The sequence below is a fragment of the Cupressus sempervirens genome, chromosome 11 (assembly GCF_028749045.1).
Source record: "Cupressus sempervirens isolate cs-2001-9-10 chromosome 11, ASM2874904v1, whole genome shotgun sequence".
NCBI classification, from domain to species: Eukaryota; Viridiplantae; Streptophyta; class Pinopsida; order Cupressales; family Cupressaceae; genus Cupressus; species Cupressus sempervirens.
In genome coordinates this window covers 241,440,563-241,464,684 of record NC_143128.1, presented here as the reverse complement: position 1 = coordinate 241,464,684, position 24,122 = coordinate 241,440,563, and the positions used below count along the sequence as shown (strand labels likewise).

At 35.5% G+C, this 24,122-nt stretch overlaps 1 long non-coding RNA gene and 1 pseudogene across 1 annotated transcript in view; both read right to left on the bottom strand.

Annotated features, from left to right (window-relative positions):
• The window catches only part of LOC149529051 (uncharacterized), a 95,002-nt gene that overhangs the window by 60,301 nt on the left and 10,579 nt on the right, over positions 1–24,122 (bottom strand). The gene's annotated exons all lie outside the window — the stretch shown is intronic.
• LOC149529052 (histone-lysine N-methyltransferase, H3 lysine-9 specific SUVH5-like) lies at positions 3,078–6,633 on the bottom strand (annotated as a pseudogene).

Sequence of the window (24,122 nt, the reverse complement as noted above, 5' to 3'; positions counted from 1 at the left end):
GATGAATTTGGGTAGGTTCATTTAATTGTACTTTGAGTGATAAATCTAGTTATTCTAAACAATTAATAAATATTATATATCTCTTTGGCTAATTGGGTGTTTATTGACTTGAAATTAATATTAATATATAATATATTATTAGTGATTAATAATTTATGGAATGACCGTATATATTATTTAACTAATACCTATTAATTGAATTACATTCATTTTTAGTATTTATAAATATATCTAAATATTATTGAAAAATATCTAAACAAAGATTACATTCAATAAACAAAGTTTGTGAGATATGTGAACATAATTAGGTAGTCAATAATTAATCAATGTAAACATGTATAAGAATGAGATGATATATTTGTATATACATTAGTGATATATTTGTATATTCTTCTTCTTCTTTATATATATATATAACTAATACTAGTAATATATTATATCATTAGACTAAGGATAGATCATATTAGTTTATATCTTATAGTCATTGTTTAATGGTGCTATGCCATGTATAATGTTCAACAAGATAATCTCATACTTATCATGCACATCCATTGGAGACATCAAAAGAAAATGTATAGGCCTTGAGATAACCAAGAAGAGATGCTCACAAAGATCCTTATGAAGTGATGAGGCTTATCCATTCGTCTTGTTTCTGTGCATAAGTCACTCCTCTTCAAGCATTTTGAACCCGTGATGACTTGCCATGCCTCGTGTGTCAATATGAAGCAATTTGATAAAGGAAGAAAAAAATGAAGTGGAACAAGGAAGAATTAGCAAGACTTGGCATCGCCAAAATGACAAGGATTCATAACAGGTAATTACGAAAGATAATATGGTGGATTATGACAAGACAAATAAACAACAAAGATAAATGATAAAATCACCGTTGGAAATAAATTTGTTTACGAGACTCAATTTTTCCTTTCTTGACAAGGCAACCTGGCATGGTGATGATTACCTTACCCATAGTTGCCATGGACTCTTTCACAATGCACATGTCCAAATTTGCCTCTTTCTACTATGATTGCACAGACCAAACAACCAAAAAATTATAACTTCAAAGGTTGTTAAAACAATTTACCACCCAGCACATCCTGCCATGATGAACAATAGATCGCCCAGTGGAATTACTCCATTCCTCTTTCTCTTTATTGCTAGATACAATCAAGCACATTGTCTCCTTGATTGTGGAGAGCTCGAATACAAACGACTTGTTCAAAACATCTTCAGCGACCTTGACGGTTAGGCAAGTGTTAACAAAGACGATGTCACAGCACTTCTACTCACTAGTGATGTAATTTTCTTTGAACCGAAAAAAAACCTATCTTTCTTCAATACAAGCCATCTATGCCTCCATGTTCTTGTGTACTTGCCCTGCTTTATCAGCCATCTTCATCTTTCTGATGTGTTCCAAAAGTCTAATGTTTGCTCCACTTTACTAGTTCTTGCACTTCTCTATAAGATAGCTAAGCTGGTCATTCTAGGGGAAACACTAATGGATTTATGAGGAGACAATGGCTTGCTGATTGAATCCCCCAATAAAGATCTCAAGATACAATAAAAACGAAGACAAGAACCCTTATATATTGTTCTCTAACCTTGCTCTGATACCATGTTAAGTTTTGCCCAAAAAATAAAGAGAAACAGTGATAAGGAAGAACTAAAACAGACACAATAAACACCGGAAATTACCCTTGGAAAACCCTTCCAAAATGAAGGGAAAACTCAGCCACACAACAAAAGAGCACTTTATTGATGATAAAAATTCAAGTGCACAATGTCTTTCACTTGATGTGATATTTATAACATATAGAGACTCTTCAAATTACAACCAAAGGTCTTTTCAATTTCCCAAAACATGACTCTTTAATTTCAAATACAACTCTTCATATTTCCATGTCTCAACGCACGTCGGATGACACGTCTTTATATCTAATAATACAATTATTATCATAAATGTCCTCTTCAATTAAAGATGACTATAACGATAAGAATGTCCATGTTTGTAGAGATAAAGATCTCTATCGCAACTACAATCTCCAACATGGAAAAGGGTGTGAACATCCATCAAAGCATAAAGGATAAAGAAATTTATCTTATATTGTTGTACCTGCACTGATAGACATGTACGCAAAATGCGGAAGCATAGACAAGGCATGTGAACTTTATAAAATGCATTAAAGAAATGTGGTATTGTAGGATATGTACAAAATGGATTTTTTGAAAAGACTTTGGAAACTTTCAAGCGAGTTTAAATGGAAACATTAAACTAAATCCACAGCCTTTACCAACATCCTCCCTACCTATGCTAATATGGGAGTTCTGGAACACGGTATCAAAAGATTGGTTCAAAAATCATACTCTATTTAAATGCCAAACAAACGATGACCAAAATCTAGCAACATTCACTGAGGTATTTGATTTGAGTATACATATTTACAATCAGTCTTCCTCTTTGAGATAGAAATTAATCATTTGAAAACAGAAATAGAATTAGGGTTATAGTACCTAAAAATATTAAAGAAAAATAAAACCCTTAATAAATGATACATGTCAGCATAATAGATGACTTAAGGTTTTCCATCCTAAGTGAACAAGAAAAGGAAAATCTGTATTAGTACTAACTTCACAAGCAGTTCTGTAAGTTTCTTGGTAGTTCATATGTGAAGCATGTATATAAAGGTATGCATCATTTTTTAGAAATACAAATGAAAAAGGGACTATCATGATAGGTTATAGGGAAACTTATTATTCTGATGAATCTTCCAATGTCTTTGGTTACATTCATGTTTAAAGTTGTCTATCAATAGCTGACCTCTTTATGTAAACTCTAGTGTCTACATGCATTTCACATGTATCTTCCTATATTAAAGAGATACTCATCATTATTAATCCTCTTCTCAACTTCCATATCTGAAAGAAGCTCACTTGTGTACTCACAGATGAAGCTACTAGAAGGTATAGGCTCTTATGATCTGACTCTCCACAAATCTTCCAATGTCTTTGGTTACATTCATGTTTAAAGTCGTCTATCAATTGCTGACCTCTTTATGTAAACTCTAGTGTCTACATGTATTTCACATGTATCTTCCTATATTAAAGAGATACTCGTCATTATTAATCCTCTTCTCAACTTCCATATCTGAAAGAAGCTCACTTGTGTACTCACAAATGAAGCTACTAGAAGGTATAGGCTCTTATGATCTGACTCTCCAACCTCTCTTACCAGTTTTAAACACCTCAAGCTGAAATTGAATACCACATTGACTTATACTATTGTAGCAATTTAAAGAGCAACTACAAGATGAACCACATTCATTTACAATTAATTGGCTTAGGAAATACAATAGCACCATCAAAGTAAATGGAAATTGCCACCATTTTTCAAAGCACAAAGGCATTTAGTGTCATCTGTGCATCCATTTCTATAATCATAACCTCTTTGAGGAAGAGGATAACAACTTGAGTAAAGCACTTCAATTGTGTACACAAATGGTGGTTGACCATTTTCTTCATCGCTAGTATTAAAACACAAATGGCTTTTCTCTCTTTGCCTTCTGAAATGCCCTTAATACAAAGACCACCTTGAATTGTATATTGTGATGGCTTTCCAACATATTACACTAGCATTACAACACAAATGGCTATTCTCTCTTTGCCTTCTGAAATGCCCTTAATACAAAGACCACCTTGAGTTGTATAATGTGATGGCTTTGCAACAAATTGCACAAACTCAAATGCCAGCTTTGGCTGACCTAATTGTCTTCTTATAAGGAATTTAAATATAGAGTATCCATCTATTATAGGCATATAGGACACTTAGCTTATCCATTTCACTTTGTTTCCTTCATTTCTAAAATGTTTTTTATTTATTCCTCAAATTACTCATATGGGTATTTTCAGCTCTATGTTGTTCTTCATAGCCAAATTCCCATGCTCAAGTTTCTTATCCTTAGTTTGTCATTTGTCTCCATGGTAGTTATTTCCACCCTATCTTACATAAATCATTACATCCCCACTTTCAAGATCATCTTCATAGCCTCTTGATGCCACAATTCTTGTAGCCACCTTCACATTTCCTTGCTTCAAGAAATCAATTCCAACTTGTATCTAGCGATGAAGACCCACAATACTATTACGAAGTAATTGGAAAATACTTGCTTGATATTAACAATGATCAAGAGATCAAATTATACAAGAGAATGAATGATGTTTCCTTAGGAAACCATCGTAAAGAATAGAAACATTCTATTCTAGAAACAGGAAACTAAATATTATAAACATTCTAATATTTATAGGAGATTACAATAGATAATAATTAGATACTAAACAAAGATAATAGAAACTATCTATTATTGTAATACCCTACCTTAATGGTTAATCTATCCAGAGCATGAAGCTGTCAAAAGGTGTAAAAGGCAGATTCTGTCTGCTCAGTGTGCTTTGCACTATTTGTTGTGGGTTGTGAACTAGATTGCTTAGATAGGGCATCTAAGTGCTTCTGACATTCAACCTTCATGTGCCCATACTTGTGGCAATAGTTGCATTGAATGTTCTTTTTCCTAGACCCTTTTGAAGCTCGAGTAGAGGACCTTTGCTAAGAAGACTATTGTGAATGAGACTTGCCCTTATCCTTCTGAAAGGATTTAGCAACAAAGGCTTGCTCATTGGAGGGAGAGATGGAACTGCTACCGAACTGTTGTTTCCACTGATTTTGTTGAAGCAAAAGTATGCAAAGATTTGCGAACTTCAAATCAATACCATTAGAAGTGATGTTGAGAATTTTCATAAAATGCTCGTAGGACTTGGGTAAAGTCTTGAGGGTTATAACCACAATGTCCTCTTCCTTCATCTTGCATCCAATGGCAAGCAACTAATCATGGATTTTCTGAATCCTATTTAGGTGATCCTGGAGCGATTGTTGCTCATCCATGATAATAGAAAATAGAGTGTTCTTGAGAATCAAGACATTGCTTTTGTACGAAGTCTCGTGAAGTGTCTTGAAATGCTCCCATATCTCAAGCACTATCTTCCCAGATGGAATCTAAGGGAGTTGATCATCAGTTATGGATAATTTGAGCAGCATAACTAGCTCCCAATTATGGTGATCATATGTAATCTGATAAGAACCAGCTTGAGTAGGTCGAGTTGTAGTACACAAAACCACCTGATCGCTTTCGCGATATTCAAAGATGATTAGAAGTCATTATTTCCACGTGCTATAATTACGACCGTTGAACTTCTGATTCCCCTCAAGCAAACTATTAGTCGAAGATGTCGTAGCATGTTTTTCAATAAAAAGCGTGAAAATTTGTGATGGCATGTACTTTGAGGCAAAAAGCAAAGAACCTAGAAAAAATGAAGAGGTATCCAGAAGAGACCTCGAAAATTCCAAAAAGAGTTATTTGTTAGATTTTGGATCCACTAGCTTGAAAATGAGGCACAAAAATCAAGGCACCAAGAAAAAATGGATGACAACCCAATTGAGCTCTAAGAAAACCAAACAAGAATCTACAAAAATCAAAAAGGATCTGGAACAGGAAAATTAGGGTTTTGACCAAAAACAGCCCTGGATGCGAAAGCCCCCAAAATTATGGCAGATTCGTAGAAAGAAAATTGATTCTGGGTTGAATCAAGACTAGAGGTTTGTAAAAACCTTCGACACGTCCACGCACTGCAAAAAATGACAACATTTCTTTTTAACATGTGTTAAAATGGGCCACAAAACAGAAGCATGATTTTCAAAGAAATTTGGATGCGAGTAGCAGAAAAATCTGGGCGTGAGTTGCAAAGAAATGGTGCCCAACAAACCTCCATATGAATAGTAGAGAATAACCCTCGATTGGCAGAGGATTCAGTCGTGCTAGTTGCAGATAGAAGGGCGCGAGTTTGCAGACCAAAAAATAAGCATAAGTTATAGACAAAATGGTGCAACTTTTTTGGCAAAAAACCCTAGACGAACTAGATGTTTTGGAAGCAAATATGCATGAAAAATAATTTGAAAATAAAAGGTAAATAATTTTGACCAAGAAATATAATTATTTTCGAAAAAAATTAGAGTATTGGCTCTAATACTATATTACGAAGTAACTAGAAAATATTTACTTGATATTAATAGCGATCAAGAGATAAGTAGGAGATATTCTCCACAAGAAGTCAAGTTTTGATATTGCTATCAGGATTTAACTATGTAGTTTTTGAGTCAAACTCATTGACCCATGTTTCATGAGTAGTGATTCACATGAATCCATCTCTCATGAGAATGAATGGAACACTTAACACTCATTGGATCTAGGGATCAAGAGATCAATTTATACAAGAGACTAAACAATGTTTCCTTAGAAAATAATCGTAAAGAATAGAAACATTTTATTCCAGAAACAGGAAACTAAATATTAGAAACATATTTATAGGAAATTACAATAGATAACCATTAGATGCTAAACAAAGATAATAGAAACTATTTATTATCGTAATAAATACAAAACTCAATCTTATAATGGAACTGATCTCCAATTTCCAACCCTAGGACCATACCCACAATCCTCTATTAACATACAAGTTTTTATCCTTCAAAATCTTGGCAGCTCTTAGATCTGCACGAAAATGAGTTCCATGTATAAGTTTGACGATGAGTATTAAAAATATTCAATAATTCATAATTCAATTCCTATGATTTCTTCATGGAATGAGCCTATTTTAATTTTTATATATATACATATATATAGAAGACTCCAGTGGATTTTTTAATGGAATGAGCCTGTTTTAAATGAAATTGGGTTGTTTAAACTTACATATATAAATCAGACTGAGTTGGGCCGGTCAAAAAGGCAAATTGGAGCAGCTTCACTACTTTTCAATCCACCACAGAACATAAAATCTATGGATTGTGGAGGTTTCACATCATGCTAGAATGAACTGTCAGGTTGAAGATCAAGAAAATCAATAGAAAAATATTTTGGTTTAGTGAATTACACCACACAACGTGACTACCCTTGACCATCCTCATTGTGAACCTACTCATATTCATTTTGCTTTTGCTTTTCTGTTGTGTAGTGTATTCCATTTTCCATGCAGCATTGGCCATCAATCCAGTCATCCCTTTTGACAATCAAAGAGAGTGGAGTTATTGGGGTAGAAACTGGAATGTATGACATTTCAGCTTCACTTCCCACAGAGTTTAATGGACTCGGCACTGAGATTTTTCGACTTTCATTTCTGTCAATTCAAGAAATCTAAAGTAGATTAGATTCAATCGTTTAGTTGGGTTCAGAAGAGAATCTCAATCTTTGCAGTGTCTTCTTCCTCTTAGGCATGGTAAAGAGGCTATTAAGTTCAGTGTTGCTTGTAACTACTTTGAGGTCTCCATCATCTCCTACAACCCTTATAGTAAAAACATGAGAAAGTTTGGAAAGATTGGAAAGCAATGTGGTCATTGGATTGGCAAGCAGGCAAGGTCGTCCTTTCAAATTGCCTGGGATGGGTGTTGTTTCCATTGTCTTTCATTTCAACAGTGGTGAGATTTTCAATGGGAATGCAGAAGAGGTCCACATATCCGCCAGCAAATGGAGAAGAGTAGGAGCCATTGTGGATTGTGGATGTCATGGTCGTTTAGATGTTGTTTACTTTGTGGATATGATGGTTCTCCCATTTTCACTAAATATGTTATTTCTGACTTTAAGAACCACTTATTTCCCACCATTGGAGCCGACTCTGATGTTATTGTGGTTGTCAACAAGGAACAACAAACATTTCAATACAATCCTATTATTTCTGACTTTAAGAACCACTTATTTCCCACCATTGGAGTCAACTCTGATGTTATTTTGGTTGTCAACATGGAACAACAAAGATTTCAATACAATTCTATACCTTGACTTGATTTGGTAATTAGTGTGGCTAAGGCTGAGAGCAGATCTATGGAGAATACAGTGGATTACAAGATCATGCTAGCAAGGAATGCAGAGGTTGTGTTGATGTTTGGTAGCTTCAGTTGGATAAACTATGAGACTAAAGTGCAGAAATATATATGTGTGTGTGTGTGTGATATATATATATGATAGATTATATAATTAAATAATCATTTGTTATTATATTAATTAGATAATAATGGATAGACATGTCTCTTCCTTATATTATAAATTTATGAGTGAAATCGTTGCCATTGGAAAACATATACCTCAAAGGGCAATGCAACATTTGCAGCGATCCACAAACCCAACATGGTATCAAAGCCTAACTGCAGATGTAATGGAATAGAAGATGATTCAGAATAGAATGCATGTGCCTGTGAAACCTGCAAAAAATATAATAGTGATTGGTCTGGAGGGCATTGAAGAATTGAACGTCGTCTTCTATATCTACTTGTAACAAGGTACCAAGGATGCTACAGCATTGATAAGTGTGGGCCTTGTTCTTATCTTTTGAAACTAAAAGATGTTGGAGACCATCCTTGAAGAATGGATTGATTCCAAAATCACCCTACCTGTGATTCATAAGATAGTAATCGGAGTTTGAGAATTGCGCATGCAGGGATTATGGTTATCCCCACTCTGATGGTGTGGTTTGAGAACTAATGGATCAACATAAATTAATGTGTATATTCGGAGTTTATTAGCATTCAATCTGAAATGAAGTACAAAGGAATCGCCAACATATCTTGGACCTTTGAATTTCTGCTACATTGGAAAAAAAGTTATATAACTGTCAGCAAGGATTCATTACTACGAAGGATTTATACAGTTGGACATCTTTAAAATGTATTTCCATTATAACTACTGTGAATATATTGTGTTGGCACGAGACATTCATCTGTGGTATGTGAGATCAGCGAATTCAGTTCTAGTGGCTCCAATGCAAGAACTCTTTCAAAACTACACGGTATAGTGCATAGTAAAGTTTTGAGGAAGACATTTATTCCGTAATAATCAAGAGACATGTATTTGAAAAGATTTTCTGTGAATTTACAAAAACCAAAGTAAAGAACACATCAAACAAGGCATCGAGTGGAATAGCAACATGGCTCTCACATACAATATAAGATTAAGAGTCAACTCAAGTCCTTGAAGTTGTTCTCACAAATGCAGCATAATCAGCGATGAAGTAGGAAAACAACATGTATCATATCAAGACCATGGAAAGAAAATGAAAAATTGGTGCAAACCTCTTGTGCATGAATGACTTGACAGTCAACTCACCCAAGTCTCCAAGCAATGGCATCTAGGATAAATTTTGGGAAGAATATATCAGTCAAACCTACTTGTGCAACTCATCCCCCGCCGATGACAATAAATAAATATTAGTTAATCTTAATGAAAGTTAGCATCGATTAGTGTCGGAGATCAATATTAAGGGAGTTAGCAATAGATATGATCAAACAATTCAAGAAGTCTAACTGGTCACTGATATTATTGTCAGCGATTGAGGAAGCCTTTCAATTAATTATGTCACAATTACTGTTAAAAGCAAGGATTGATAATCAGTAAGAGACTCAGATAATCTTTAATGCCACGTAAATTTGCAGAGGCCTAATCATATAAATTAAACAATTAACATAAGTAATCATTAGTTAAGAAATATGTCTCTTTTGACTCGAGAATTAGAGAAATTTATAAACACACTATATGTTATAATGTTTAAAGTGTACGGGGACGAAGATTCTCCTTTGAAGGTTATGCATCTATGTTAGTGGGAGAAACTGAAGAATCTTGTTTAATTCATTTCCTTTGACTACATAAGATAAGTATTCTTTTAAGTACAACTTCTAGTATTATATTCCTAATATGGTAAATCTCTCTTGTTTTTATACACATATTATAAGATGTATTTGCCTTGATCTTTCATTTTCTCTCCAGGTATGTTCTTGCAGGAAAAAGAAGATTGATATCAGATTCAGAGGGAGTCTAACACTTCTTCAAAGGCAAGGGAGCTTAGAAGATTGATGTTCAAAAGGAGTCTAACATATCCATCTGAAGGAGCGGATAAAAGATACGTTTCAGCTGATCCTTGAAGATTTTGATCATATTAGAATCAGAGGAAGTTTTGACTTCATGTAAACTTTTGGTATCATGTGTGTGACTGCATGATTTATTGGGCCTACACCCTATGTAGATCATGAGGAAGTGACGACTTCCAAATGATTATCACTTGTATTTGCAGAAGTTATTGAAAGGTGACATCTTACAATAACTTGATTTTTATTATGATGGATATCTTACGATGTCTATGTAGAACATGACAGATTATACGTTGCATGGTGGATGTTCATATGGTAAGCATTATGAGAATGTGTATGCACATACCTTATGAACATTTTGAGTACATGGTGAATGTTATGCAAATTGATATTCAAGAGGCCATTACACAAAGTACTTTGTGAATATCATATGAGATGACATTTAGGAGGCCATTACTCACAATACTTGGTGAATAACTTGTAACTCGACATTGAAAACAAGAAATTCATGGGGAACTTTCTATCATAGTAAAAAAGAGAAAATATGGATTGCAAAATTTCTCAGTGTTTTTGTAAGAAACCCTAAAGATTCCACTCAAAGGGCATTGTTTATGGTTTCAAGCCGTTTACCTTGCCAGATTCTAAAGAATAACATGCACTTTTAATTATAAACAAAAAGTTTGATTGAACAACAAATCGAAATGTAGCAGGTCAAGTTCGAATGCATTGAGCTATTTTTGGCAAATCAAGGTTGTTAAGAAGGCATCCAAATATAACAGCAAGTACATTTCGGAGTTAGCGACATCAAAGGATCCTGATCGTACATTGTAATAAGCCCCAAAATTCATCCCAATAAATCAGGCCCAAACATTCCAAGTATCTTTGGAAATAATCTGGACTCGATTTATCTGAAATAGCTATACCTAGCAAAAGACAAGATCGCATACAAAAAAAAAATTGTTTCATCTTCCATACCGATTTTCATCTTGATAATTTATGCACAGCAGAATAAAGAATAAACATGGTCCTTTTACAAAGCATTCAAGACCAATTAATAGGAATTCGAACGGAACTCTGGTAATTCGGACGAAACCCTGATAAATTCGAACGAAACTCTGGTATTTAGTTACACACAAGTTTTGCAGAAACAAAATTTGTTTTCACTTCAAGGCAAAGGTTCTCGCACAAAAAATCAATACTGTAAACCCTAATGAAATACGCACTTGTTTCCCTGATTTAATGAGATTCCGCCATTAACAAAATTATATCACAACCTCTGCGATTTTATTATGCTTTGCTTGTAAACAATTTACGCCTTCATTCATTGGCTTTCAAAGTGAGTTTGGGTCGATCTGCCAGCAAAAAATTAGCAATTTCTCAGTGTAAAGGCTGCAAATTCTTAAGGTTTTACCAGAAATTTATCGATGAAGTTTGGGTTATAATTCGGTGTAGCGTTGGGATTCCTAAGCAGTAATCGTGATAGGATTTATTTTCATACGTTTGATATGCTTTGAAGTTTAATTGTACTGCAAAAAGGTTTTCTTCGTTCAAGTAATTAGCCATGAAGTTCAAGAAGAGAAGGGGCACGGAAGATGACAAGAATCTCAATCACAAGATCATCAATAATACATCGGGTGCCACTAATCAAAATTGTCCGAAGAAATACGCAGAGAAGATAGGGGTTTGGTTAGTGATCAATCCAAATGGGTAGATTAGCACGGTTCAAAGTTTTTCGAACCAAAATGCCCTGGTTGTGAATAAGGAAAGCTATCGATCTAATAGCATTTTTTCTATTGATAGCCTTGACAATCAATTTCTGTTTTTTAATCATACAAAATATACTTACCACAAGAGATGGCCTTTGTATTCCCAACAGACAGGTCCCGTTGATAAACCTTATGCGAATTCCCCCAAAACCCTTGAAACACATCTTTGTAAGCCTGAATCCTCAAAGTTCAAACCCTCACATAACCTTCCAAAAACATATATTCCCCTACATCGCAAGAATATTTTGCCCAATTCTCCCTCTCAATACCCTGGTCAACTTCAAAAGATGGCTCAATCCAATATTAAAGCTAAAGAACGAATATTGATCATCAGCAATCTAGACAATGAAGAGCGGTGGCATGAATGTAAGAATCTCGGTGTTTTTGCAATATGGAACAGATCAAAACAAGATACGATCAATCTAATTAACTAGCTCTAAGATTTCTGTCAAAACCAAGTAGGGGAGAGGACCTAGTAGTTGAACACCCTCACTTCACGCTTATCAAAACCGTACGTAAAAATTTCAAATCGCTCCTAGTTTTTTACAGTAGCTTACTTGGCGATTCGCCTACTTATAACTAAGGTTTCAAGTCCACGTCACTTGTTATGATGCCAAATCAGCATGCTTTTTGCCAAGTTGTCCAAAACAAGCCAAAAAAAAAGTGAGACCAATAATAGCGCATAAAGGGTACCCATAGTTGAACAGCTGATGTGGTATCACATCATTGGTTACTTTTTAAAACAAAGGGTACATTTTCATTCAATTTTGGGTAATCATCATTGTACTAACAACTTTAAAGTCACAAGTATTGGTACAATATTTTCAAAAAAATTGGACATTAAGTGAACAATTACTATCACAACAATTGGAACCCGTTCAACTACTAGGTCCTCTCCCCTAAGTATATCTCACTATTCTAAAAGAGTTATGTTCATTCAGTGTAGGGATGAAAATGTCAAAAAAGATTCTATTTACCTCTGTTTCCTATTTTAATGGTTATGCTGTTAAATTCTTGGAATGGATACCAGATTTTAAGGAAGAATTGTTAAACTTTTCCATTCCAACTTGGGTTTCAATTCATTCACTCCCACCAAAACTTTTGCATATAGAGATTCTCAAGAATATAGGTTCATCAATGGGGAACCTGATAGGAATAGACGCTTCATGCAAATACTGTAATAACATTAAAATTTTTATTAACTGCGAGATTAACACTACAGAACTCCAACCTATTAAGGTAATAACCAACAAATCTATCTATAACTTAAATCCTCATAGATTTGAAGGCAAAATCTCTGAAATAATCAGATTGAATAATGAAAGAAAGATCATATTTAAATCTATGCAACCAACCTCTGAGCTTAAAGACATCTTACCTATGATGTGTATAAGGAATAGAAAAGAATTTTAGGGGAAGTGCAGTCATTTTATAGCAAGGAATATAGTTGCAGAGTTGGAAGTTGGTAAAACAAGTAAAGAAAAACAACAATCATAACTAAAACCACAAATATCATAGACAAAAATCAAAAAGAAACTATAAAAAATCTACAAGAAATGGAAGAAAATGAAGCGCAAAATAAAGAAAAGGAAAAGTCTTCAATATCAGATAACAGTAAAGAAATGATTGACCTGTCAAATATAAAACAAAATAAAGGCACTAATCCACAGCGAGGAAATGAACCAACCTATGAAGATCAAAGTAATAAAGGTATCAACAGAAGAGATGGAGTAAAAACAGAACTTAAGACAGCTTATATTAGGATGCAAAAGATAGCAAACAGATATAGAAGGAATAAAAAGAAACAAAAGAAAGCTCAAACAGTGAAAGTTACAGAAGAAATGGGTTGGAAAGAAAAAGCATCAGGGAAAGAACCCAGGTCCCAAGAAAAAAATATTTTGGATAACTTTACCAACACTCTTGAAGAAATTGAAAACGAAGGTCTCTTCTTTGTTGCATCACCTAAGAGTAGTAAGGATAAACACACAAAAGAAGTATTAGAGACCCTATTGCTACAGAAAGCAGATTCTATAAAGGAAACCATAGAACCCAACAAAAAGGTAGTCAAGAAGTGTACCAAATTTTGGCAAACACCAAATACAACACAAGAATCTCCAAATAATAATCTCAGTGGGCACATTGTAAGAAAGAATGATCAAAGTAAGATAAAAAGGAATACCAATACAAGATTTTCATGACTTCTTGAATAATGAGCTATCAGAGAATGACAATCTAGAAATGTCAATGTCAGATAAAGCTCAGAAAGAAAACTTGGAACAATTAACAGATGAATTGATACAAGTTTTTAACCACGATAATATTGATAAAAGCAGTGATGTAAAAAAAGAGGAACTAATTCAGCAAGTTTTGAAACTAGGAGGAGATAAATACACTTTTGAAGATTTAAGAAGAGATTTGTTAATCATTGATGATGTTACAGATGTGGGCAGAAAAGGGAATACACTGGACTTAGCAGTTAATATGAGTACAGATGATCAAATAAATCTTGCTGATCAAATAATGATAGAATTAGAAAACGAAGAGATAGATATGAAAGAACGTAAGCAATCAGAAAGTGTACGAAATGTACAGAAGAAATAGAACATTTAGGTATTTTGATGAATCAAAAGGGATAAGCACCCCTAAATATGGCAGTCAGAAAGCTAAGAAAGGAAGGAAGTCCCTGAAAGAACTAAGAGAAGCAAATGGGCAGGCAAAAGAAAAGCAAAAGATAAGTCAGTTACTTAAACCTCGGAAGGGGAAGAACCTTCCCATAGCAGCATGAAAATCACTACCGAGCACGCTAGGGGCTTAAATGCACCTAGCAAGAAACGTTTACTAAAACATAATTTAAAACAATTTGATTCTGAAATTATAATGTTACAAAAAACAAAACTAAATAAGGAAGAAGGAATTAAAAATAAGGTAGCTAGGACATCAACTTACATGAATCTAGAGGAGCATCAAGGGGATTAGGAATGATTTGGAATCCTAGGAAAGTAAATATAAATATGATAAATTCAAACAATTCATGGATGAGCAGCAGAATTAAAAGCATAAAGACTAACTTACAATTAATTATAATAAACATCTATGGCCCGGATCCAAAACAGAGATAAAAAATTGTTATGGGAAGAAATAAGTCTATTTATAAAAAATCACAGCAACGAACTTATTCTAATAGGTGGAGATTTCAATACTATCACGAATATAGATGAAAAATTTGGAGGTATCCAGCAAATTCCCCAAGCATCTTTGGAATTTATAAAATAGATAGACCTTAATAACCTAGTTGATATCCATATTAATAATGGTAAGTACACTTGGAATAATAGAAGGAAAGATTTCTCATATATCGCTGAGAAATTAAATAGGTTCTTCCTCAAAGGAAGGTTACAAACGTAAATGGCAGAATACTTGACATATTAATCAGAGATCAAATGATCTATATATACAAAGAGGAGAGTAGAATATAATAGAAACATTCTATTCTAGACTACACCTAAATATTAGAAATATTCTATTATTTACAGAGATACAATAAGATACAATAGAAAGCATTAAAAAGAAACATAAATATTATTCTAATACCCCCCCTTAATGCTCAATCTATTTACTACACCAATAGATCCCCTGAATTTAACAAACTTGTTATGACCAAGGGGTTTTGTGAAACTATCTATTGGTTGCTCTGAGGTAGAGACATAGAGTAACTGAATAGATCCATCTTCTACTAACTGTCGGATGTAATGGCAATGAAGCTCTATATGCTTGGTTTGTTCATGAAACACTGGGTTCTTGGCAAGTTTGAGTACTCCCTGATTGTTTGAAAACAAAGAAGTTGGACCTACTTGAGGAATATGCATATCTGCAAGCATCTGACGGAGCCAAACTGCTTCACAAGCTGCCTTGACAGCTCCTCTATATTCTACTTTTGTAGAGGAGAGTGCCCATGCCTATTGCTTCTTACTAGTCCAAGTAATTGTTGTAGATTTGATACTGAACACATAGCCAGAAGTAGATTTCCTATCATCAACTAAGCCGGCCCAATCAGAATCGGTGAATCCACTGAGCTAAGGAGTAGCACTCTGTGTGTAAAGAAGACCATAGTCTGAAGTACCATGTACATAGCACAGCACATGTTTCACTGCAATCCAATGATCAATCTTGGGGTTCGTCATGAACCGTGAGATGTAGCTGACTACAAAACTAAGATCAGGTCTAGTAGTAAGGTAGATGAGACTACCTACTAGTTGCCTGAAGAGTGTTTCATCTACAAGAGGAGAATCAGATTGTGCAGACAATTTCAGACCAGTCTCCATAGGAGTGGAGGCAGGTTTGCAATCCTACATTCGAAACCTGTCAAGCAAATTTTTGGCATACTTGGACTGAGACAAAAAAATACTGTTGTCAGTCTGCCAAACCTCAATACCTAAACAATAATGAAGCAATCCAAGATCTGTCATATCAAAAGTTCTGCACAGATCATGTTTGATTTCTGAAATCAAATGTTTTGAACTCCCAGCAATGATCAAATCATCCACATAGACAACAAGGAAAAGAATATCATTACCAGAGTGTTTAGTATACAAATTACTGTCTAATGGGCTACGCTGAAATCCCTAAGCAACCAAGTACTGATCAATCTTTATGTACCAAGCCCAAGGGGCCTGTTTAAGACCATAGAGGGCCTTCTGGAGTCTATATACTTTTGGTTCTGAACCGGAACCTTGAAACCTGGGGGCTTCGTCATGTAGACTTCTTGTAATTCACCATTGAGAAAAGCACTCTTCACATCCATCTGATGAACTTTCCAACCATACTGAGCTATAATGGCAAGAAGAAGGCGAATAGTGCTCATCTTGGTTGTCGGGGCAAAGGTCTCCTCATAGTCAATGCCTTCGCGCTGGGTGAATCCTTGAGCAACAAGTCTGGCTTTGTATTTGTCCAAGGTACCATCTGCATGGTACTTGACCTTATAAACCCATTTACAGCTAATGGGTTTCTTCCCAGGAGGGAGATTTGAAAGAACCTAGGTGTGGTTCTTTTGAAGACTCTGAAGCTCAACATCCATTGCCTATTCCCATGCTAGAATTTCTTTGGCCTCTACATATGTCTAGGGCTTAGGGATACTGTGGTTGTTGGCCATAAGAGCAACATTAACTGTGTTGTCCTGAATGCTCTTATTTTTGGAGGTTCTACCCTCAATGAGTTCATTAGGACGAAGATCACTAATCGTTTGAGCCCACCATTTTGTCTGAAGAGTAGAGGAGCCAATATCAGATGCTGTCGGAATAACTGAAGCAGGAGTAGGAGCTATATTATCTGGAGGTGGCTGAGGTGGTGTATCAATAGCATCAGATGACTCATAAAAAATAGGACCCAAGTCAGAGATTGTTGAAGATTGAATCTCGGAATGTGGCGGGGAGGCAGAGAGCTAAAATGGTTTGAGTTCCTCATCAACACAACATCACGACTGAAGATTAAACAATTAGTGTTTACATCAATCAGTCTGTAGGCCTTATGTGTGTGACTATATCCTATAAGCATGAGTTTATGGCTTTTGGAATCCAACTTAGTGCGTTTGGCATCAGGAATCCATTCATATGCTAGAGAGCCAAAAAATTTCAAATGGTTGATCCTAGGTTTGCAACCAGACCAGGCTTCCTCAAGAGTCTTATGTTTAACTGCAAGGGTGGGCGACCGGTTAAGAAGGTAGACAGCTGTGGATACTGCTTCTGCCCAATATTTTCTGGGAACACTTCTATGTTCTAGCATAGCCCTAGCCATTTCTGTGATGGTACAGTTTCGACGCTCTTTACACCATTTTGCTGAGGGGTGTGAGGTCTGGTGAACTAAAGTCTAATGCCATGAGTAGTACAGAAGGCAGAGAAAGCAGAAGAACAGAATTCCCCCCATTATCGGTCCTAAGAGTACGGATGGGGGAACCAGACTCTTTCTACTAGGGCTTTAAACTGCTGAAATACAAGATAAGCATCTGATTTTTGCTTAAGAAAATATACCCACATTTTGCGATTGAAATCATCCCCAAAGAGTAAGAAGTACCTGTTTCCAGTAACAGGAGTATTCCTAGGACCACATACATCAGCGTGGACCAGCTGGAGTACTTTAGATGCCCGCCATGATTCACCATCCTTAAATGGCGTCCTATGTTGCTTCCCTACTTGGCAAGCTCAGCAAATGCGATGGTTCTGGGTCTAGATATCAGGTAGGCCATGGACCAAATCATCCAAGAGCAAGTTGTGCTAGATATTGAATGTTCAGGTGACCGTATCGCTAATGCCAGAGGCTACTGAAAGCGGATGATTTAGCGATGAAGGCACGCTCAAGAGAATCGCCTGAATCTACAAGGCTATAAATACCATGATCCTCAAGACCGACAACAAGTGTAGTGCGAGAAGCACAATCAATAATCGAACACTTATTTCCACTAAAAACGACATCCAACTAAGAGGAGTGCTTCATAATCTGACTAACAGACAGAAGATTATGTTTCATGCGAGGAACATAACATACATTGAGGAACATGAGTCTTCTTCCTCCGGATTGAATCTGAACATGGCCCTTGCCGACAATATTGTATTCCTCGCCGCCTCCAAAGATTACTGAGTCAGAATAGGGAGTGAATTCAACAAACCAATCACGCCTATGAGTGAAATGTCGGGAGGCACCGAAATCTATGTACCAGGCAAAAGATTTCACATGATTTACAGGTATGCTAGCCATAAAGGCATGGTAGCTAGATTCTTTCTGCTCATATTCTTTATTAGCTCCATAGAAAAAATCTTATCCATTGCATTTAGACTATTAAGATTATTTTGACTTTTGAACACCTAAAGAGATAGTTGCATGAGAAATTCAGTATGTGGCAACTATTATAAAGTAATTGGAAAATATTTGCTTGTTATTAACGGTGATCAAGAGATCAATTTATACAAGAGACCGAACGATGTTTCCTTAAGAAACAATCATAAAGAATAGAAACATTTTATTCTAGAAACAAAAACTAAATATTAGAAACATTCTAATATTTACAAGAAGATTACAATAGATAACCATTAAATACTAAACAGAGATAATAAAAACTATCTATTATCATATACCCTCCCTTAATGATTAATCTATCCAGAGCACGAAGCTGTCAAAAAGCATAGAAAGGCAGATTTTGTCTACTCAAGGTGCTCTGCACTGTTCGTTGTGGGCTGCTAACTAGATTGCTTAGATAGAGCAACTAAGCACTTCCGGCATTCAACCTTCATGTGCCCAAACTTGCGACAATAGTTGCATTGAATGTTTTTCTTCTAGGAGCCTTTTGAATCTAAAGAAGGGGATGTCTGTTAAGAAGACTATTGAAACTGGCCTATATCCTTCTAAAAGAATTTGGCAACAAAGGCTTGCTCTATGGAGGTGGAGTTGGAACTGCTACCAAACTATTGTTTCCACTAATCTTGTTGAAGCAAAAGTGTGCAAAGATCGGTGAACTTCATATCAACACAAGAAGACGTGATGTTGAGTCTCGAAAAAATGCTCGTAAGAATTTGGTAAACTTGAGAAAGTGATAACCACAATGTCCTCTTCCTCCATCTTGTGACCGATGGCAAGCAACTGATTACGGATTTCCTAAATCCTATTCAGGTGAGCCTAGAGCGAGGTTCGCTCATCCATGATAATAGAAAATAGAGTTTTCTTCAAGAAGAAAGCTCTACTTTTGTCAGAAGTCTCATGAAGACCTTTGAGATGTGCCCATATCTCGATAGTTGTCTTGCAGGATGGAATCTGAGAGAGCTGATCATCGGCCATAGATAACTTGAGAAGCATCACCACCTCTCAATTATTCAAATCCCATGAATCTTGATTAGTACCAAGGGCAATCGAACGTTGTGTAACACCCAGAACAATTTGATCAGTATTCTAATATTAAAAAATTGCTATGATCTGTTGCTTCCAAGTGCCATAATTTCGAACATTGAATTTTGAATTGCTCTCAAGCAAAATATTGGTCAATAATGCCATAGCACGTTTTTCAATGAAAAAGCGAAAAGTTTGTGATGACACGTTCTTCAAGGCAAAAAATGGAAGACCCAAAAAAATTGAAGGGTGGCCCAAAACCCATAAAGAATATGTAGTCGGTTTTTGGATCGGCTAGCTTGAAAATTGAGGCATGAAAATCGAAGCACCCATAAAAAACAAACAACCCAGTTGAGATCACAAAAACTCACAAGAATCTATAAACAAAATTTGATCCAATACAAAAAAATTAGGGTTTTGAACACAAAATGCCGTGCTGCAAAAAAACCACAAAAAATGGCGAAAATGTGCAAAAAAAACAAACGGATCTGGACAGAAATAAGTTGTAGAACTGAACCAGAAGTCCCCAGATTTAGATCTCTCAAAACAAAAACCCTAGTCAGATTATAAAGAGAGTTGGAAGCAAATATGCATGTTAAATAATTTTGAAAATAAAAGGCAGATAATTTCAACCAAGAAATTATAATTATTTTCGAAAAAATATAGAGTATTGGCTTTGATACCATATTACGAAGTAATTGGAAAATATTTGTTTGTTATTAATAGTGATCAAGAGATCAATTTATATAAGAGATTGAACGATGTTTGCTTAAGAAACAATCGTAAAGAATAGAAACATTCTATTCTAGAAACAGAAAACTAAATATTAGAAACATTCTAATATCTACAGAAGACTACAATAGATAACGATTAGATACTAAACAAAGATAATAAAAACTATCTATTATTGTAATATATATTATTATTATATATATTAACAAAGATAATAGAAACTATCTACTATAATAGCAAGGCTGCAAACGTAAAGAAGTAACACTATTGAGCCAAAAAGAATAAATTACCCGCGGTTATTGAAAGGATATATTCAGCATCATTCATCTCATCCATGCTATTGAAGAGGTTGTCCGTAGACTATACTTAATTCATAAATCAGAGTCGATGGTCGAACTTAGTAGTCAAGAAATATACATGTATATCCTTGGAATTGATGATTGATAAGTCATGTACAAGAATTGGCCAAGTTTTCTGACTGAGCAGTAGGGATAATCATCTTCACGGGAAAATATAAGACACATCATCTTTGCAGGAAGACATAAGACACTAGAATTCAAAGAGGCATCGAACAGCCATGAGACCTAGATACTCTCAGCAAGCAATCACACAATCCGCACCTGGTATCTAACTTATTTAGTGTGGTAAAGAACATATAACATAATTATCAAATAAAATTTAATGCACATAATTCATGGTTGCTATTGTGTAAATAATGACATTTCATGGGATGGCAGAAATGGTGTGAACCGATTGATATTCTTGATATATACAGTAGCATCTTGGATCCTATATATGCTCATCACTCGTGTGACAGCCATTGTGCAACAATCATTCTACTAAGATGTAATTATTCAACCTGGTGTCTATTGAGACTCTTAGATATCCCTTGGAAGTAACCACTGAATTGATAATTCAATAAAGGCAAAAAAAAAAACTCAAAAAATTCGGTCTACCTAAACATAATCCAATTAAGGAAATACAAGCACTCGTAACTTCTAATAATGAGATACATTGAAGGAGGATGTCAGGAAGTCCAGTTTCTGGAAATATTGTTTTTTTGGCATCGAATATTAGTAAGAGAAATCTGTTGTGAGGTTTTCACACCATCACCCTAAAAAAATTTGGGGACCCCCTTTTTCAGGCAAGCCTTGGCAATTTTCGCAGGTGTTGGGAATTTTTTTGGTTGCCTTAGCAAAATTTGGAGTTGTCCAGAGGTTTTTGAATTGGCAATTTTACACCTTGGACGCTTTCGGGCTAGGAAGGGATTTGGTTTGTTTTCACCTCGTGCAAAACTAGATTTTCTGAAACATGTAATTTTGTCTTTAGGCCTAACAAGTTTCAAAAGCAACATTTTTTTCATGGCTAAAGCAATACTTGGCAGGATAAAATTGCAAATTTTGGACTTAGATGCATTTTGAAATTTTGATTTTATTGAACAAGCTTGAACATTTTCAAAATGAATTTTAGATTTAGTCATTTTGGAAAATCTTGAATTTTTTCAGTGAAAAGATTTTTTGATAGTGAAATTGAATTTAGAGCTTGAATTTCGATTGCCAGGAAAAGGATTTATTTTTTTTTTAAAATGAAATTATATTGCAAAATTGAAATTGGATTGAATTGCAAAATCTTATTAATTTGGTTGAAATTTTGCCTAGAGGATTTTAGAAATGTTAAAGGAAATTGGTAATTTGGAATTGAACATTGATTTTTGGCTTGCTAGATTCGATTTTAATGATATTTTTAATTGTCAAAATGTTGTTAAATGAAAATTTTGACATCTCCTAAACTTACCTTATTTCTATTTTGCAATTTTGGGTCAAACTGGCAATTAAAAGAGTCAATTTCGCTATGGGGCTTAGTTATTTTCATGTTTTATTCAAAATTGGGCCATTTTGGGGGGTTTAACTTAAGTTTTGTTTCCCTCCAGGTAGCTCAGCCCACTCTGGAGGTCAACAAGAAGATATAAGAAGGGGCTTCCCCCCTCTTATTTCCTCATTCCATTTCCACTCCTCTTGCTTGGTGTTGAGCGATTTCTTCTAGCTGGGCAAATTTCTCCTTTCACAGTGATTTTGGCTTGAGGATTTCCATTTTTGGTCAGCGAATTTCTTCCTAGAGGCTGGGTGATTTCTGCCCTAAGGCAAATTTGTGGGGAAGATCTGATTTTAGGCAAGATTGTACGATTTTGGAGGTCTGATTTTCCTCCTAGGGCAACGAATTTTTCCTTCAGCTGGGGCGATTTTGTTTGGTGGAGAGACGAGGTGCTTTGACGTCTAATTTTTGCCAAGTGTGGGCGAATTTAAAAGGACAAAATTCTGATTTGGAGCAAACTTTTCTGCCCTAGGGCAGCGATTTTCCTTCTAGTTGGGCGATTTTGGTAAGGAGGTCAAAATTTGGTGAAAGAAGCTGATTTTTTTGCAAGTAATCCACTTGCTAGGGCATCACATTTTGGAGGAGGATTGAAATTTCTGAGATCAGATCTGAATTTGACGAGACCTGATTGTTGGTAGAAGGCAGATTAAAGGTAAGATTTTTATTCATTTTTAGAGGTGAAGATTGGTTTTAAAGGCAGATTTTATTCCTTGCTCTTGTTTGGTTCGTTTCCCTTATCTTCTTTTTACACTTTTCATCCACCACTTCATCATCTCCATTGATAGGCTGAAGTTGGGAGATATAAGTGTAGATTTCATGATAGGACACTTGGAGAGGCAAAAATAAGCTAGACCACCCTAGGATTGAAGTTGGGAGATATAAATGTAGTCCATCCTAAGGTAACGAAGAGGCTGAAATAAGTGGTAGTCCCACCCCTAGGCTGGAGAGGCGATTATAAGTGTAGAGATAGAACTTTTGGAGAGGTAGAAATAAGCTACATTCCATCGATAAAAAGATGTTGGGAGATTTATAAGTGTAGTCCATATCATTTAGAAAGAAGAGGTAGAAATAAGTGTTTAGGATGGTGGATGTTAGTACAAGCAAGAACCCAAAGGGAACGAATACCAAAAACGACAAGGAAGACATGATGCCTAAGACCACCTTCTTCTCAAAAGTGAGGCGAATAAGCAACACCAATATCAGCACGGTGAACATGGTACAGTTGAAAGATAGATTGAAGAAAGGACATTCCCCCATGGTGAAGAAGATCTACAAGAGCGGAATTGTACACGCGGTGGCTTTCCCTCCTACCTTGCCTTGTCCAGAATTGGCAATGGAGTGTGAATCTTGGTTTGATATTATGATCAAGTCCATCATTTTTGATGAAGGGAAGAGAGTGTTGGCTAACATCAACGGACAAGTGGTCGAAGAAGTATTCAATGTTCCCCAGCATAAAGGTATGACAGTGGTAACGATGGATCAAACAGCCAAGTTCTTTCAAGATAATCAGGATGCCTACTTCATTCATCTAAAGCAGAATTGGTCACAAGAGGGCAAGAAGAGAGTTACCAAGTCGTCAAAGCTCACCAGGTCGGATTTCAAATCAAAGTATGGCGACCTTATTATGCTTCTCAGTCGAATCATGGGCGTGGCTCAAGGACCTTAGGAGTGATTGGCAATGGGTCGAGGCAATGTTTGGTGCATGAGTGCTATCCACAACTTCATTTGCACAACACCAAAGATTATAAGATGTTTTATAATGCCTTTGCGATGAAGACGGTAAGAATATTACAAGGGACACCTGCTAGAAGGCTCTCATCGGAAGCAAAAGAAAAAGTTAAGAAGTATGGGAGTTGGTTCATCCAATTTTCACAATTCACATATATTACAGTGGCAAGAAGTGCAGTTTGTCCCAAGAGACTTCCAAG